The sequence below is a fragment of the Magnolia sinica genome, chromosome 1 (genome assembly GCF_029962835.1).
Source record: "Magnolia sinica isolate HGM2019 chromosome 1, MsV1, whole genome shotgun sequence".
Lineage (NCBI taxonomy): Eukaryota > Viridiplantae > Streptophyta > Magnoliopsida > Magnoliales > Magnoliaceae > Magnolia > Magnolia sinica.
Window position 1 is genome coordinate 128,274,312 of NC_080573.1, and position 16,324 is coordinate 128,290,635.

The 16,324-nt window shown below is 33.9% G+C and overlaps 1 long non-coding RNA gene across 1 annotated transcript; it reads left to right on the top strand.

Moving 5' to 3' along the window:
• The first annotated feature begins 602 nt into the window (after positions 1–602).
• Positions 603–1,335, top strand: LOC131258129 (uncharacterized). Its single transcript, XR_009177890.1, has 3 exons — positions 603–715; positions 817–1,027; positions 1,122–1,335. It is a non-coding gene; the product is annotated as an uncharacterized LOC131258129 (long non-coding RNA).
• Positions 1,336–16,324: the final 14,989 nt, after the last annotated feature.

The window sequence follows — 16,324 nt, forward strand, 5'->3', positions numbered from 1 at the left end:
AGCGAACTCCGTGCATTTCCAAATATTCTTGGTCTGCTACGATATCAGCTCAGAAATCGGAAGGCTTGGTCATTGATTTTGTAGTAGCTGTGACTTTCTTTGGGTGATAAGTTCATCGTTTCTATGGTACATTTCAGTACTTCTGTAGATAGATTTTAAATAGAGGTTTCTGAGTGTGAATTGTCTGTTGGACAGAAATGGGTACAACTGGCCCGTGTTGGTTCATTTCAGTTTTGTTTTGGTTTGGTGACTTTTGTTTCGGACTGAAGTGATACAACTTAGACAATTCTAAGCCTTTTCGGCAATTTTTAAACCATGATTGGGAATTGTACAAATGTGCCATGGCATCCAGCACGTTATATGAATCTTAACCAAAAGAAGAAAAAAAAAATCCTGTCTTTCTAACCGAGAAATGTGGGAGCTTGTAAGAGTCAAGCAGTGTGATACAAGACATTCCTGGATGGCATGGATGGCTAACGAGCTTTAATACAAATTCATGTGTGATAAATCATGCATAGAGTGCACTTTTCTAGTAAAATATGTGGAATTTATCAACTTTTTTATGACATTCATGTGTAACTTTGTCCGGTGGACAGGTCTCAGAGATTTAGATCTTTGAACCAGTTTGTTTACCTTAAGACAGAATAGAGCTACCACAGACAGCTTTCACATTTCAAACAAGCTTGGGGAAGGTGGTTTTGGTTCTGTTTACAAGGTATACTATGGAATCACTGTTTATCCTGATACATAATTACCTTTGAGACCAACATATTTCAAGTAGAAGGTAATAGAACTTCTTACATTACTATATTGCAGGGTCTATTATCAGACAGTACTTCAATTGCAGTGAAACAACTTTCATCCAAATCAAAGCAAGGAAGCCGTGAATTTGTGACTGAAATAGGCATGATATCTACTTTGCAACACCCAAATCTTGTAAAACTTTATGGATGATGTATCGAGGGAGATTCACTATTGCTAGTTTATGAGTACATGGAAAATAATAGCCTTGCTCGTGCTCTGTTTGGTGAGCTCATTTGTTTTTGTACCAATATGTGTATGCAGTACGGATGCTACAGGATGTAATATGACTCATTTTTTCTTAACTGGATGATTTATAGGCCCAGAAGAATATCAATTGCAGCTTGATTGGCCAACAAGGCACAAGATTTGTGTTGGTATAGCAAGAGGTCTAGCTTATCTCCATGAAGAATCGACGCTGAAAATTGTTCATAGAGACATCAAAGCAACCAATGTACTGCTCGATCGGGATCTTATACCAAAGATATCTGACTTTGGCCTGGCAAGGCTTGGTGAAGAGGAGAAAACCCACATCAGTACCCGTGTAGCTGGAACCATATGAGTCATCATGCACAATTTTCCTCATTATGAAATGGAAACCTTACCTTCATACTCTTTAATGATAATATTCATCTATGTTCAGACATAAAACTCAATACATTTCTTAGTTTTATCTTTTGAACCAGCATTCTGGGAAATTGGTGAATGCCATGTGCCTGTCAAGAATTTCTCCTATGCAGAGTAGCAGCAAGTTTCAATTTAAAATGGGGAACTGAATGAGGCAACCACATAAACTGAATAGATCAACAAAAATGAGATAGAAGTTTGCATCACTTGTTTGACTCATGACATCGCAGCAGTGCTGCCAACAGCCAAAATCACATCAATACCGGCACTAACCAGAAAATGAGATGGTGTCTGCAATCATACAATAAGCATTCGTATAAGTACAGATTAAATGGTGAATAATGCACATTGTTCGGGAGCTGCTTCTCCAAGGATACTTAACTGTGCATGCCATCCATTAAAGATCAATAGTTTTGGACTCATTATCTAAGGGCCCACCTGATGCAACCCAAATAGATGGTCCAGTGGGTAGCTAATGGGAACTGTTCTAAGGATATGGTCATTCAAATGATAATTATTTGTGAAATTGGCCTTCAGCTCTGCTTAGGTAATGCCGTCTCGAATGTACTGATGTTATTTTGTAAATCCACTGCTCTTTCTTTCTTGAAATAATTCATCCAGCTAATTACTGAATTTGTGCTGAAAATGATGTTAACGAGATGAAAGAGTTGAAATTTCTAGGATTTTGAATCGCTTATCAACTTTAATTTTTTCTCTGTAGGGTGATATTTTAGCTTGATTTTTTTTTTTTTTTTTAATTACATGAAAGAGTAGTCCTCTTGTAGTCGAAGGAACACCCAAAATGTACTTTCCAGTCAAAAGAACATGCCTTTGTATTAATATATATCTAATTTTCTTATAGGCGTTCCAGGGAAAACCTCAACACAGGCCTCTAGATCTCCTTCAATTACTCTGTTCAAAAGGTACAAGGATAGCTCAGGAGCATTGGACATTGGAGGATCGAAATCTCCTTCGATGCAAGTAATGCAAGTAAATCTCCTTCGAAATCTCTCTTTCCCAAAAAAAAAAAAAAAAAGAAAAGAAAAGAAAAGAAAAAGAAAGAAAAAAAAAAGGATCTATTTTGGTTCTTTTTATTGTTTAAGAGTGTTCAACAACCAAGATCCATTGTCAATTTAGTCTCTGATGGCTTCAAAGAATCAGATGGTCATGATCTATCAACGCTAATAGATTCTCAGCTTTCGAAATCTGTTCCTTTACTACTATTATTGTGATCATTATGTATAAGATTCTTGCTTATTTGTCAGTTCATTTTATGACATCTACACTTATTTCTAGGCCTACTGAGACAACCTAAGTGGGGGCATTTAAAGGATCTACATCCAGCTATAGAACTCTGTGAACCAGCGCCTTTAGTTGTTGTTGACGATGCGCTAGAATATATAAAATTGGGACAAAAGCAAGAGGTGGGCAACTAGCTACTGATACTCATCGATGATTAGTTCATTAAATTGTTCATGCTAAATACGGAATATCTATTTAATTCAGTTGGCATTTTCTGGTATCATTTTCTTAGAACCATATGAGTAATTCAGATTTATTTCCCAAACTAAAATGATCATGAAAAGGCATTCTATTAAGCTTCTGAAAATTTGTTTTCACTGGTAAGAATGATCTGTCATCCTTCGATGTGCTCCATTAGAAAAAGTTTCCTTAATATTTCTGACATGGGTTTCTCTTATCTTCTGATTTTTCTACAGTTGATTAAGAACTTCTTTCTTACTTAAATTGGGTTCTTATTTTTCTTTCTTAATGTTGTTCCCATGTCTAGGTGGGGAATGGTGCAATGCCTGCTTTGATTATGTAATGACCCAGAATTTTGGTACACGTGCATACACATACATGTATGTACAATTGCCTTCATTGGAGTATACACACATAGACCCATGCATACATCCACGCACCCATGCACACATGCATCTATCGACTCATGTAAATTGTGACCGTTGATGTGTGATCGTTTTGCTTAGTGTGAACTATTAATTAATGTCATTAATGAATGCATGATTTTGGTAGAATATATATAAGTTTATTTATAATGCACTCTCTCAACTCATATACTTAAGACCACGTGTTTAATTATTAACTAATCCAAAACTAACCAACATCAACTATTGACTGTGCACTGAGATTAATCTGATCTTAACCACTAGATTGTTGTTGAAAAATAAAATAAAAATCAAGAACAACCCATTTTTTGTGGGAACTAACCCCACCGTCCGCTTGTGTGTGGCTCACCTGAGTTTCGGATCAGCCTCATTTTTTTTTGCCTTATATCTTCTCTTGGCCAGACCGAAATGATGGACGGAGTAGATTTAAATTATTTTTAGTGGGACCCACCATATCTTAAAAAATAAAAATAAAATAAAAAAAATAAAAGTTATATCTTCCGCACGACTAAACCACTTTCTCCACTTTCCTTCCTTTTTGTTCTGTAATGGCCGCCGAACCTCCCACTAAATGAAACCGTCCCATAATTCTCATTCCTCCATTCCATTACGCATCCATTTATAAAAAGAAAAAAAAAAAAGAAAAAAAAGAGAAAGAATCGAAGGAATCAATCAAATTAAAAAAAAAATTGAGTGAAGGAGAGAAAGAGCTATTTATTTAAGATTATTTTATTAATTCTTAAATGTTTTGTTAAAAAAAATTATTGAATTAAATTTCAAATAAATTATAATATCCTACAATATTTTACAGTACAAACAGAATATATAATTAATTATTTAAAGTATTGATGATTCATTATGCAGAATTGTGAATATAAGTGATGTGAGATTGATAAGTATATATAAGCAAATATGATTATGAAAATAAAATAAAAATATATAATAGTAATAACAAATTATAAATTATATAATTGTAATATGTAATCAGTATTAATATGATATATAATAAGATATATAATAAAATAAAATAAAATAAAAAGGTTTATAAGATCATTAAAGTATAGAAAAATATAAATATTATGTTTCATAATAATATAGTAGTAATACAATATAATTGTAGGTTAAAAAAAAATAATGACAAAATATATAACATAATTAAAGTAAATATGTGTAAGATAATATTATATTACATAATTAATACATAAGCATTTAATATTATTTATATGATTATGTTATAAGTAACAAAATAGAAATGTTTTATTTGATAACATATAAAAGTTGTAATAAATATAATTTATTATTTTTAAAAAAAATTATGTAAATGATGATATTAATAATTTAACATAAAAGTAATATAATAATTATATTAAATGTATCAAATAAAAGTAAATTTATTAATTTAAATAGTCAATTATAAAGCCAAGTTAATCATACTGACATAATGTTGTAAAAAAATAATTTATATAATAATAATAGTATCCAAAGTCCAAATTAATATCTTCCTTAACCTTATTCAATTTAGATTTAAAAATAAATAATAATAAAATTCTGAATTTAGATTTAAATAATGAGATAAAAAATAATAATAATGATAATAAATTTTAAATTATCAAATAATAATTTAATTACATTATTAATGTTATATTATATAAATCAGTGTGATAATTTTTGTTCTGTAAATATTAAAATTCAAATTTTAATTCTAAAATTTGAAAAGTTAATTAAATTAAATTTAAATAAACTTAAGTTTAAGAAAATTTTTAAAATTTTGGAATTGAAACCAAATTGATTAGATTTCTATATTTTGGAATTCTAATGATTAATGTATATTTAAAAATTTATTAAATTAAAATTTTAATAAAATATAATATTAGATTTTTAACTTAAAAAAAAAAAAAAAATCTTTTCCTTGTAGTTCAAAATTTTTGTTTAAATTAAAATTTAAATAATTTATCGATTAAACCTAAATATACATTCTTAATGAATTATCAAAAAGAAATTAAAATTTTGTTATAAAATAATCAAGTTATTTCAATATATCTGTGTGTGTGTGTGTATTTGTTAAGTTTATGTGATAAATAAAATAAAAATTTTACTTTGAGAATTTAATGAATAAAATTAATAAATATTTTTATGCTAATATTTAACATTATTTAAGTAAACAATTTAATTTAATTAAAGTTAGAATTTAAATAAAATTTCTTGTACATTATTTCATTGTAATTTCTAAATTAAATAATAGTAAAAATAATATTTTATTTAAGTATTTGAATTATTAAAGTTTTAACAAAATGATATTTAGAATTATTAATTAGAAATAAAAATTTATCTTGTTGATATTTTTGATTGTAAAACAGTGATTCATCTTACATACCATATCAGCCCAACAACACGAACAGTAGAAAACCTTGATTGGAAACAGCCATGGTTAAATAGACTAACCTGAAATCCTAACCATTCATTAAATAGACCACTTAGATGTTATTTTCTTTTGGTAGATGGTGTCTTAAAACTCAACTTCTCACACATCCAGCGAGTGTAGACAGCAAGTTAATGCTATGTGTTGCGTCAGTTGGAGAAACTCGTTGAGAGCGTCAGCATGGGTCAGGTCTAGCATGCGACGCTAAGTAGGTCGTGGGCGTATGGTTTAGTCCAGAAATCGACGGTCCAAATATCAGGTGGGTGATTCTCCTCCATTTATGAACTTTCTGATTTTATTTATTTTAGAAAATTTATTTATTTAACATAATGACTTCAAATTAATATTGTCAAATTCCTTTATACGTAATATCTACTTTTCTAAATTTTAGCATTTACTGAATCTGATTAACTTGTAGAGTTAGATTTTAATCTAACTTTTATTTCTGAAATTTGGTGTTAAGATTTAGACCTTAAATCTGTGTTTAAGTAATTGATTTAAATTAATTGGTTTAAAATAATATTAATTAATTTGATTTTAAATTTTGATTTTAAAAAATGGTAAAAAAAATAGCTTGATGTTTCAATAAATTTCAGAAATTGAATTTTTACGACATCAAATTTCTACACATTTGTATAGAACTTGCATTATTGTATAAGGATTTAAATAATTAAATTATTTCGCTACTGATTTTGGAATAATTCATAACATGCATTCATCTATACTGATTACGGAATTATGGAAAAAGAAAGAAAATTGAGAAACTGATTGTGGTATTAGCAAGTAGGGCAATCGTGTCCCTTGGGTGAAAGACCCTAAAGCCAGCAAGTAGGGCAATCGTATCCCTTGGGTGAGAGACCCTAAAGCTAGCAAGTAGGGCAATCGTGTCCCTTGGGTGAAAGACCCTAGAACCCGTTAGATCCTTCGGAGTCTCCTTTGTGTACGGCGTATGAGTACAATTATGTGCGCGGACATACGTCAGAGGTACAACTGGAGCAGTAGTCTGACCAGCTAACGTACAAATGGGTTCCTCACCACGAGGTACAAGTGTGTGGGCGTTAATGCAACGTAACCATACACCTAAGTACGGTGTTGTAAGATGTGATGATTATTTAATTTTATTATTGAATTCATGATAGTGTAGCATTCAGTACGTCTTTATGATTCCAGTATCGCATTCATGTCATATTTAATATTCAATATTTTGATTCATGTTTTAAATTTCAAGAAAGTAATTTTATTATTTGTTTAATATAAATCTAGAAATTTCAGATTTGGTTGGATAAGATCCCACGAGCGGTTGTGCTCATACCCAAAATAACAGTGTTTCAGGGCATCAGAGTTTAGTCAAGGATAAAGTGGAGTGAAGATCCAATCATCAATTTACTTATCTTTTATTTGTACCGATGGAAAAAAAAAATGTATAACAAGAATTTAGAAGTGAGTTTAGGCTGTAATAGTTAAAGGTTGTATTTGATGAGCGTTATTATTGTAATGAGATTAATTAAGTGTAGTTGTGAATGTTTAATATTAAATCATGACCTGGGATTCGGACCTGGGTCTGGCCAACTCAGGTACCGAATTTCAGGGCGTGACAGATTATCTCACATAACTTATTTAGATTAATTCTTGCTTCTTACAACTGCCCCATGTACCTACTAAAAAGCTAAAACTATTCATCTCTAAGATTCTTGAAACATCAATTTTTGTTTCCTGGTGATCTTCTTCTTTCCTAGAAATGAATACACTTCTTTTGTTCTTTTTTATATCTTCTAATTTGATATGAACATAGGGATTTATTTCAGGTTGAGTACAATGACAACCAAAATGCAAGCAAGCAAGATTCCCAACTTTCAAGTATAGAAGTGGCAGAACAGCGGATTTCGTTATTCTCCACCTCATATTTTCTTTAAGAAATCTCTTTTAGCATATGATTTCTGATAAAGAATTCAATTTTTCAAACACATCTTTTCAACGTTATATTATATTGTTATTGATTTTTCCTTTGGGAGTTCCATACATCTACACTGAACACTTGACACGCCATCAACTCCCCGTAGCCTCATCAATGATAGGTTGGAGCAGGTTCCTACCAACGTTTGTAGGATGCACACGTGTAATCATGCACTCAATATTCTGTTTCCTTTCTTTTAAAAAAAAAAAACAAAATAAAATTTAAAAAAAAAAAAAACAAAATAAAAGAGGAATTTTTCTTTCTTCTAGGTTTTCCTCATCCAATCAAAGTTTTGGATTTGTGATTTTTGCTGGTATGAAGTGTCCTGCCCATTTGAGACAACTCATAAAAGTCTCTTGAGCTGCTTTGGAACTTCTTGGAGTTTTAACTATGCCTTCTTTTTGAGATTTCTAATTTTCTATTAAAAGCTCTAAATTTGAACCCATTGATGATTTACTTGTAAGTAATGATGGAAGAAATCAATCAAAGATGAGAGAGGATACCTTTTAAAATGAAATATCTTTTCTAGTGCCCCCAGGGAAATATTATTCGCTTAAGTTTCCTTGAGTTTCTGTCCACTTCCACCTCTTTCATAAAATGAAAATCAAACCCATTTTTTCCTAGGAAACATGTTTCCTGCTTTGTAGATGGTTTCCTGCAACTAAGGCACAGCCTCACTTCATGCCTCTTTAAACTTTTAAGGACCAAACTTTTGATCAGGAGATACCAATGTTGGCTTTCTTCATGCCCATTTAAAGTATAGATGCTGAATATTTCTTTGATTTCTTTGTTTTTTCAATAGTACTACTGCTGGTAGATCTCATTTATGATATTAGGGAGATTTTCTGCAACAAATGTATCCATCATTGGGAGGTAGCTCTTGCTGATAGCAATGAACGTTAAATCAACCAGTTCACCTGAACACGCCTCAAAACTTCCCCAGTCCACCAAAAAAAAAAAAAAAATCATCCTTGAAAGCATGCTAATCAATTACTGTCTAGTGAAGGAGAATTCAAACCATGAGATGGAATATCGTCACCCATAGATTGCCTGATTGTGGAAATGCTCCAATGTGCAGAATGTGCACATGGATGTTGGCTTGCAGTTGACTTTTACACAATGGCCATTCTTCTCAATTGAAATATAGTCGCTTCCATAGTTACCCTTGGAGATGAAGTGACATTTATATTGAACACTGATGAAGAGAATCAAGAATTTCTTTATTCACCAGGCTACTGTAAGGAGTTTTGGGGCGCTCTTGTGGTAGATATGAATTTGGAATTGGGAGGAGGGGGATGAAGGTTGACACAGGAAAGAAAAGAAACAGAGACAATTTCAAGTCTGAACCAAACAATTAAGGAAAGCACTTCCCATTTTATGGAGAAAATGAGATTGAACAGTTTCAAAAGTTTTAATATCTGTTCACCACCAGGATTCTTTCTCACTATCCATTACAGCATAATTGTACAACACCCTGTCTCACTTCCATATCTTCTTTTTCTTTCTTTCTTTCTTTCTTTCTTTTTAATGTTGCTTACATTTGAAATTTACATGCTTCATCAATGCTGATACAAACCCTCTCCGTGACAGGAAAAGGCACAACCAATCGTCCCAGTCTTATTATGCGAAGAAAAATAACATGGCTATTCACAGTAGTTAGAACCACTTGTTTGCTATGATGCTGCATACCATTTTGCCAATCTCTAATTGTGATTACAACGGAGTTTAGATCTCATCATAATCCCTCTTGTATGCCATCATGGCACATGCAATCTCTTCACACATGCACATAAGCAATCACATTCAACAACGTTGCTCTATACTTTATCTCTTGTGAAATGGGGGTCCAACTGTAACCATCAAATACCTCCAATGACTCTTTCAGCTTCCATACCTTGGCCTAATTCTTTGTATTTTACATAAATTGCTACTTTTTAAGTTTGTTAAAAGCTCAGTCAAGCCATGAATTTATGTTTTGTCTTCAATCCAATGCTTGAACTGCTGCTATCGCAGATTGCATTTCAGTCCGCTGAATCCATATTGCATTGGGAATCCTGCGCACTTTCGGGATTCTGTTCCAGATGGAGCAAATGGTACTAATTGAGAAATCTTTGTCCGTCTACACCCTCGAGTACATGTTCTGTGTATACAATTTGCCTGTCTTTGTTGATGCTGGTGTACTGGCCAAGTGTCACAAATGTATCATTTCATTGTAATCTAAATCCGATCAGTGTTCTCTTCCATCCCAAATCTAGGATGCAAGATCCTCTGTTCTGTCATTTTTGAACATTTTCTTTTTATGGGTTTGTTGTGTACAATGTTTTCTTATGGTTACTAGATCTGAACACCTTCATCAGCTCTTAAGGTTTTAGAGGTCCTCTTTTGCTACTAACATTGTTAATATCTTTGTAAATGTATTTGATTTGATGCAGACAATCTACAGGATCAACTTTGGCCAAATATACCTGACCAAACCTACGATGAGAGAGTCGGATGGAGAAACCGCAGCTTTGTCCCCAAAGGCTGCAAGGCTGAGGAACCTGACTTACTCTGCACAACGTAGCCCATGTTTTGGACAGTCCAGATTGGTGGTATGTATGCTTCTTTACAGTAGGTGAGTTGCAGCATGCAAATGGCATCAGCCAACAAAGGATAGCAACCTATCTGTTTATTGAATTCATTCAACAAGTTATCTTGGATACAACATTCATTCATGGTGCTGCAATTTGCAGGCCTGTGATGGTGATGAGGATGGCTTGCTTGGATATGACATTCACAGTGATGGTGATGGCCAAAGCATGTTCTATTCTCATCTAAAGATGAAAAATCATACTTCTTATTTCTTCTTTTTTTTTTCTGTTATAATGCTACAACACTGTCATTTTAAGTTGAAACTATGAACTCGTGGCCCCTTGACAGGCATTTGAATGCTATCATTGAGGACGACCAATCAGAGAACGTCTTGAGCTCAAACAGTGCACCAGTCTTTCCTCCGAGACTCTCTTCCTACTCCTGCATACAGATGAATGGCAAGGAGGTTTTCCACTTTGTTGTTCGATGTGTGCCTTAGTCGATTGAAACATCATTAGAAAGAGCTGGTCTCATGAGTTCCAACATCGATTGGTTACTACTACATCAGGTATAAAATCTCCAAATGTTAATGGCAATGCTAGTGAAAAGAAAGAAAAAGAACTAATGGAGCGATGAATCGGTGCAGGCGAACCAAAGAATCATCGATGCAGTTGCAACTTAAAAATCACAACCATAATGATAGATGAGTGCAGACAATTCCACTTGGTAGGGCAGGAGACTGCATCACCTTTTCTTTTCTTTTTTCTTCTTTTTTTTTTCTTTTTCTTTTTTTTTTTTCTTTCGATGAGAAAGCTTTGCACTATGGCAGGGATAATCGAAGAGAAAGCTCTACGGCTACGGATTTAATCCGTATCTATATCTCTAAAGCTATCACTACGGCATCAATGGTTATACTGGGTATACTTAGCTACGGATATAATTCATAGTTTTGAGAGTTTGACCGCTGGTAAATCCTTTACCGGCGGTTTTAATTGTTTTAACTGCTAGTAAAGACCAATTTTCTTGTAGTGTGGAAGGCAATGAGCACATTCATGATTTGTAAAAAGAGGAGTTTGCATTGGTTAAAGCAAACACCAAGGCAATGGAATAAGAAATTAAGTCCAACTGAGATTTGGATCTGCTTCATTTTTGGATCATTTTGTAAAGTGAGTTGAGAAGTGAATGGACAGGTGTTGATATAAAATACATACATCAAGATGGGACAATTAGAGAAAGGAGGAGAGACGACGATGAGAGAGACAGAAGCGCGGAAGACAGAATGTGGATTGCCTAATAACCCTGCCTTTAGCAAGTCGCTACTGGTTGGTGCTTTGTGAGCCCCACCATGATGTATATGTTTAATCCACGCTATTCATTTATTTTTTCAAATCAATTTAGGGCATGATCACAAAATGAGATAGATATTCTAAACCTCATGTAGACCACACTATTAAAAACTTCTAATGGGCTACAATAGTTTTTGCATAAAGTTAATATTTGTTTTTTCCTTTCATCCACGTCTGTGTGTCATTATTAATAGGTTGGATTGTAAATAAACATTATGGTGGGCATTACAGTGGGCCATAAGAAATTTTTAATGGTAGGCGTTCAAATTTTTAAGGGTCCACCTGAGATTTAGGTCTACCTAACTTTTGGTTTCATTCCTTAGGAGCTGGAAAAATGGATGGATAGCGTCGATATACAAAATATGCATCAAGGTAGCCTATAGTCAGGGCCACATAGTGTTAGGGAGGAGAGGGCTGGGAAAGCCTTTTTTAACCTGCAGCAGCGAGCCTCTAACCTAAACTGGATTGCACAGTGTTCTATGAGCCCCACAATTATTTATGTGTTTTATCCACATCATCCATCAATTCTGCCAGATAATCTTATGACATGAGCCCAAAAAAAGAGGCAGATCCAAATCTCAAGTGGACCTCACCATAAGAAGCAGTGGTGATTGAACTCTCACCATTAAAAACTTCTCGAGGCCATGGATGTTTTAGATGAAGCTGGTATCTATGTTTTCCCTTCTTCCAGGCTTGTGTGACCTGATCAATAGGTTGGACGGAAGATAAACACTATGGCGGGCTTTACAGTGTCCCATATGAAGTTTTTAGTGGTGGGTGTATAATCACTTCTTATGGTTGTATAAACACTATGGCGGGCTTTATAGATTTGAATATACCTTTGCCCTAAAACGATATGGAAAAAAAAGGATGCAGAGCGTGGGTAAATGATTTAGAGCGGGTTGCAGACAATTTCATGGCCAAGATGGACCGGAGAAGGCTCGATCGGAGGTGAAAGTGATCCGGACCGTCAGAACCTTAAAACATGCATATTTCGCAAATCAGAATGAGTTATTCAACGTACCATATATGATTTTGGGGTAGGAGAAACTACTTTAGCCACCTAACCTGCTACGCCGAATTTGCAAGATTCCATCAAATCGACGGTCGAAAATCCTTTTTATTTCCATTTTTACTATTTATAGTAAGTTTTAGCTCGATCATAACTATTGATCCACTGAGTTTTAGGAGTTGTTTCCAACATAAAATGTGCTTAGAAAAATTAGAGAACAAAGTGGTTAGGAAACATAAAACACTAACTATTTTTGGTCGAAAACCACGAGGTCTAGTTGAAATCATGACCGTATATAAATAGTAAGTTTTAATTTACTATTTATAATAAGTCACAATTTCAAGGAGCTTGAGTTGTAATTTGATTCCGAAACTTCTCCCTAGGTTCATATCATTATTTAAGGGATTGTAAACTCATTTTTTTTATCAATCGATTTATTTAGAATTTTGTTAGAATTTATTTTTATTTTCTCTCTCATTGTGGATTCGAGGAATCTCTGTGAGGAGTTCAGAGAAGCTTCATGGATTCAGAGTAATTATTCCCTGAAGAAGACCGTGTTTGACCACATCACGCCCATCCCTGCGCCAGTAAAATACATAAATCATGGTGGGCTCACACCCAGATCCATAGCTCAAGTGGTAGACTGAGTGAAAGATACCTCGTTTCAACATTGAGGTCTTGGTATCGATCCCCTAGTGGGGGTGGCTAACAGTGAAGTGTGAACTGACAGTGGGTGTACTAACAAGCTAACAAATAATAATAATAACAATAAATAAAAATAAAAATAATCATGGTGGGCTCAAGCACCCACCGGTACCATGTCCCTACACTAGCCGGTCCTTAAAAGAGAAAACTCTTGATTTTTTCTTTTTAAAAATAATAATAATAACACTTTATTAATGATATTTACACTTAACAACTTAAATAACTTTTCTTTAGCGACCTCATTAATTAGTTGGTATTTTTGTCATTTTAGGAAAAGTTAATACTTTAAACTGACTGAAGTTAGGAAAATTGATAAAAGTTACTTTTGACAATAACTTGATTAATGAGGTAGCTCACTAGTGGTTTCTTTAAATCAGTTAGGAACGGTTTTAAACTGTTTCTAAATGAGGCATCATGAAAAATAGGAACAGTTCAAAACCGCTTTGGGTACCGTTTCAAATATTAGGAACGGTTTTAAACCGTTCTAGTGCCGACAGTCAGATTTTACGAACAGTAATTTAAGAACTTAAATGTTGCCAACAGTCAAGTTTTAGAAACAGTATTTTTTCTTATTTAGGAGTGGCCAACAAAGTTGTACAACTATGGGCTTTTGCTAATAATGTTTTTTTTTTCAATTGAAAACTATATTTGTTTTTATTTTTAAATTTAAAATCCAAAAAATAGTAGATGCAATTAAAAATTAATATTAAACAAATATTAAACAACTTTATAATAAAACTCATTTATATTTACAACAATAAATTTACAATGGTCCGAATACATGAAAAATAAATAAAAAATCCTCCATGCTCCACTCCTTGTGAAGCATGCATGATGCATGGCCCAAACCACAGAGCATGTCATCATGCATGACCAAGCAGTAGAACTGGGATCTTTGGCTTGTTGAGAGAGGCGAGGCGTTTTATAAGTTCAAAGTTTCTTTGTTTGAATTACTTTGAGAGAGTCCACTCCTTATCTGCTCCAGGTAACCTATTAATGGAAGTGAACAAAATAAAATCTCATTATTTCAATACCAAATAAACCTAGGCAGCAAACTAAAATGTACAAATCACATTTTGCAGTATGAAATTTTAAATTGCAACAGTCAAGCATACCTATCCATGAGACAGTTTAAAAGTAGAAGTCTAGCAATTTAAAAGCATACCTGTCGATGAAATTTTAAATTGCAACAGTCAAGCATACCTGTCCACTTGTCCACACAACCCATCCATATCCTTGATAGGCAAACATCCTTTCAATTATGAAGGAAAAAAAAAAAAAAAAACAAGAGCACAATGGTATATATTGGATGGTGAAAAGGTATAGATTCGGCCAGCTTGACCTGCCTATGGAGATCTCATGGTCTACATGCATGCACAAATTGTGGGCTCCAGTGTGAATGGATATATCCCAAAATGTGCTGATTGGACAATCCTAACCACTCAACTGGTGACCATTCAACAAACCGTTAAAAGAAGTTATCGGTCCAAATTTAAGAAGCAAAATCAGATAGACATTCAAGATTGTTTAATCATTGCTATATTGGTTCTTTCAGTTCGTATGTGGTTTCAAACAGTTAATTAATGGCCCCAAAGTATATGGGCCATCTCCACAAATCTCTCAGATGGGAAGAACCTATCCATAAAATTTTGGCTCTTTTACAATTGAATGTAGATTATTTTCCCTTTTCCTATTCACAATTTGAAGGTCACCAATCAAAGGCTTAGCTCTTATTCACAATTTGAAGGTCTGTCCAATTTGATTAGCCAAAAAACACCATAAAGATTCACGCAAAAGAGTGACTATTCAACAACTAAAACTAGAGGATCACCTGTAATGTTGCATGTCGTCCCAGGCAAAACAATGCCTGTGTAAGGACGCACACAGTGTTTCTTTGGATTGGTTGTTTTAACCTGAAAATAATTAGGTACAAAAAAAAATTTTAGCATGGCCCAGCCCGTGATGGGTAATATCAGATCAAGAGGCGGGCCCACCAGTACCATTACGGGGTCAAACAAAAACAAGTCAAGCCTTTCAATCAAAGCATCATGTGATACCTCAAAAATAAAACATTCAGGAAATCAACTAGCATATAGATTTCTTCCTTTGTTCCAGCAAGAAGGCCCATTCAGTACTTGAAATGTGAACTACTCATGGATGAATGAAGGGAAAAAAATGTAAAAATACTCACATCTTCATCAAAGTCGCTGTCAAACTCATCAGCAACCTCCACTTCTTTGTAATTAGTATCATTCTCGTCCTGAAAAGGTATTTCCATATGCCAAAAAAGATCAAGATCAAATTCAATATTTGGTATTGATACTGACATGATAATGTTAAAATGAACTAAAGGACATGGCAGTTCGCCCTCTCATGGAACAGTTAAAACCACTTCAATTAGAGTGGGTTCATCTGCTGCATTGTTACCTTCTCTAACATAGAAGCCTTATTCATGGGTGAGCTGGGATTGAACCTGTGACCTCAAGGTTGAAGCTTAGAGCACCATCCAATTGAGCAATGAGCTCAACTCCAACATAGAACTATGGAAGAGGGTCAATGCAATGACAGTCAAGTCATGCAACAAAATGTGGTCTATTATGCTAATCTGACGCATAAATCCAATATAAATGTATAAAGTCTGCTTATTTATTTGCCAACCTACAAGGTCGTGTACATGACATCTTCAATGGATCTATTAGAGAAGAGAGTAAATTCCACGGGCCATTGGAAAAGGAAATTTATAATTGGGAAGGAATCAATGATGTGATATTTGAATGAGTGGTCAAGATGAAATTACCAGATCTAGTATGTATTTCACAGCAACAGTAGGGATAGAGACACCATGCTTAGAAGCTATTCTCTTCAGCGTTTGAAGCAGAGCTTGGAAGAGACTCCATCCTCACCACGCATCAACCATCTGAAACATTTAGGCCATGTTTGGAAACCATGGATTCCATGCCAAACTTTTCAGATAGCAGACTG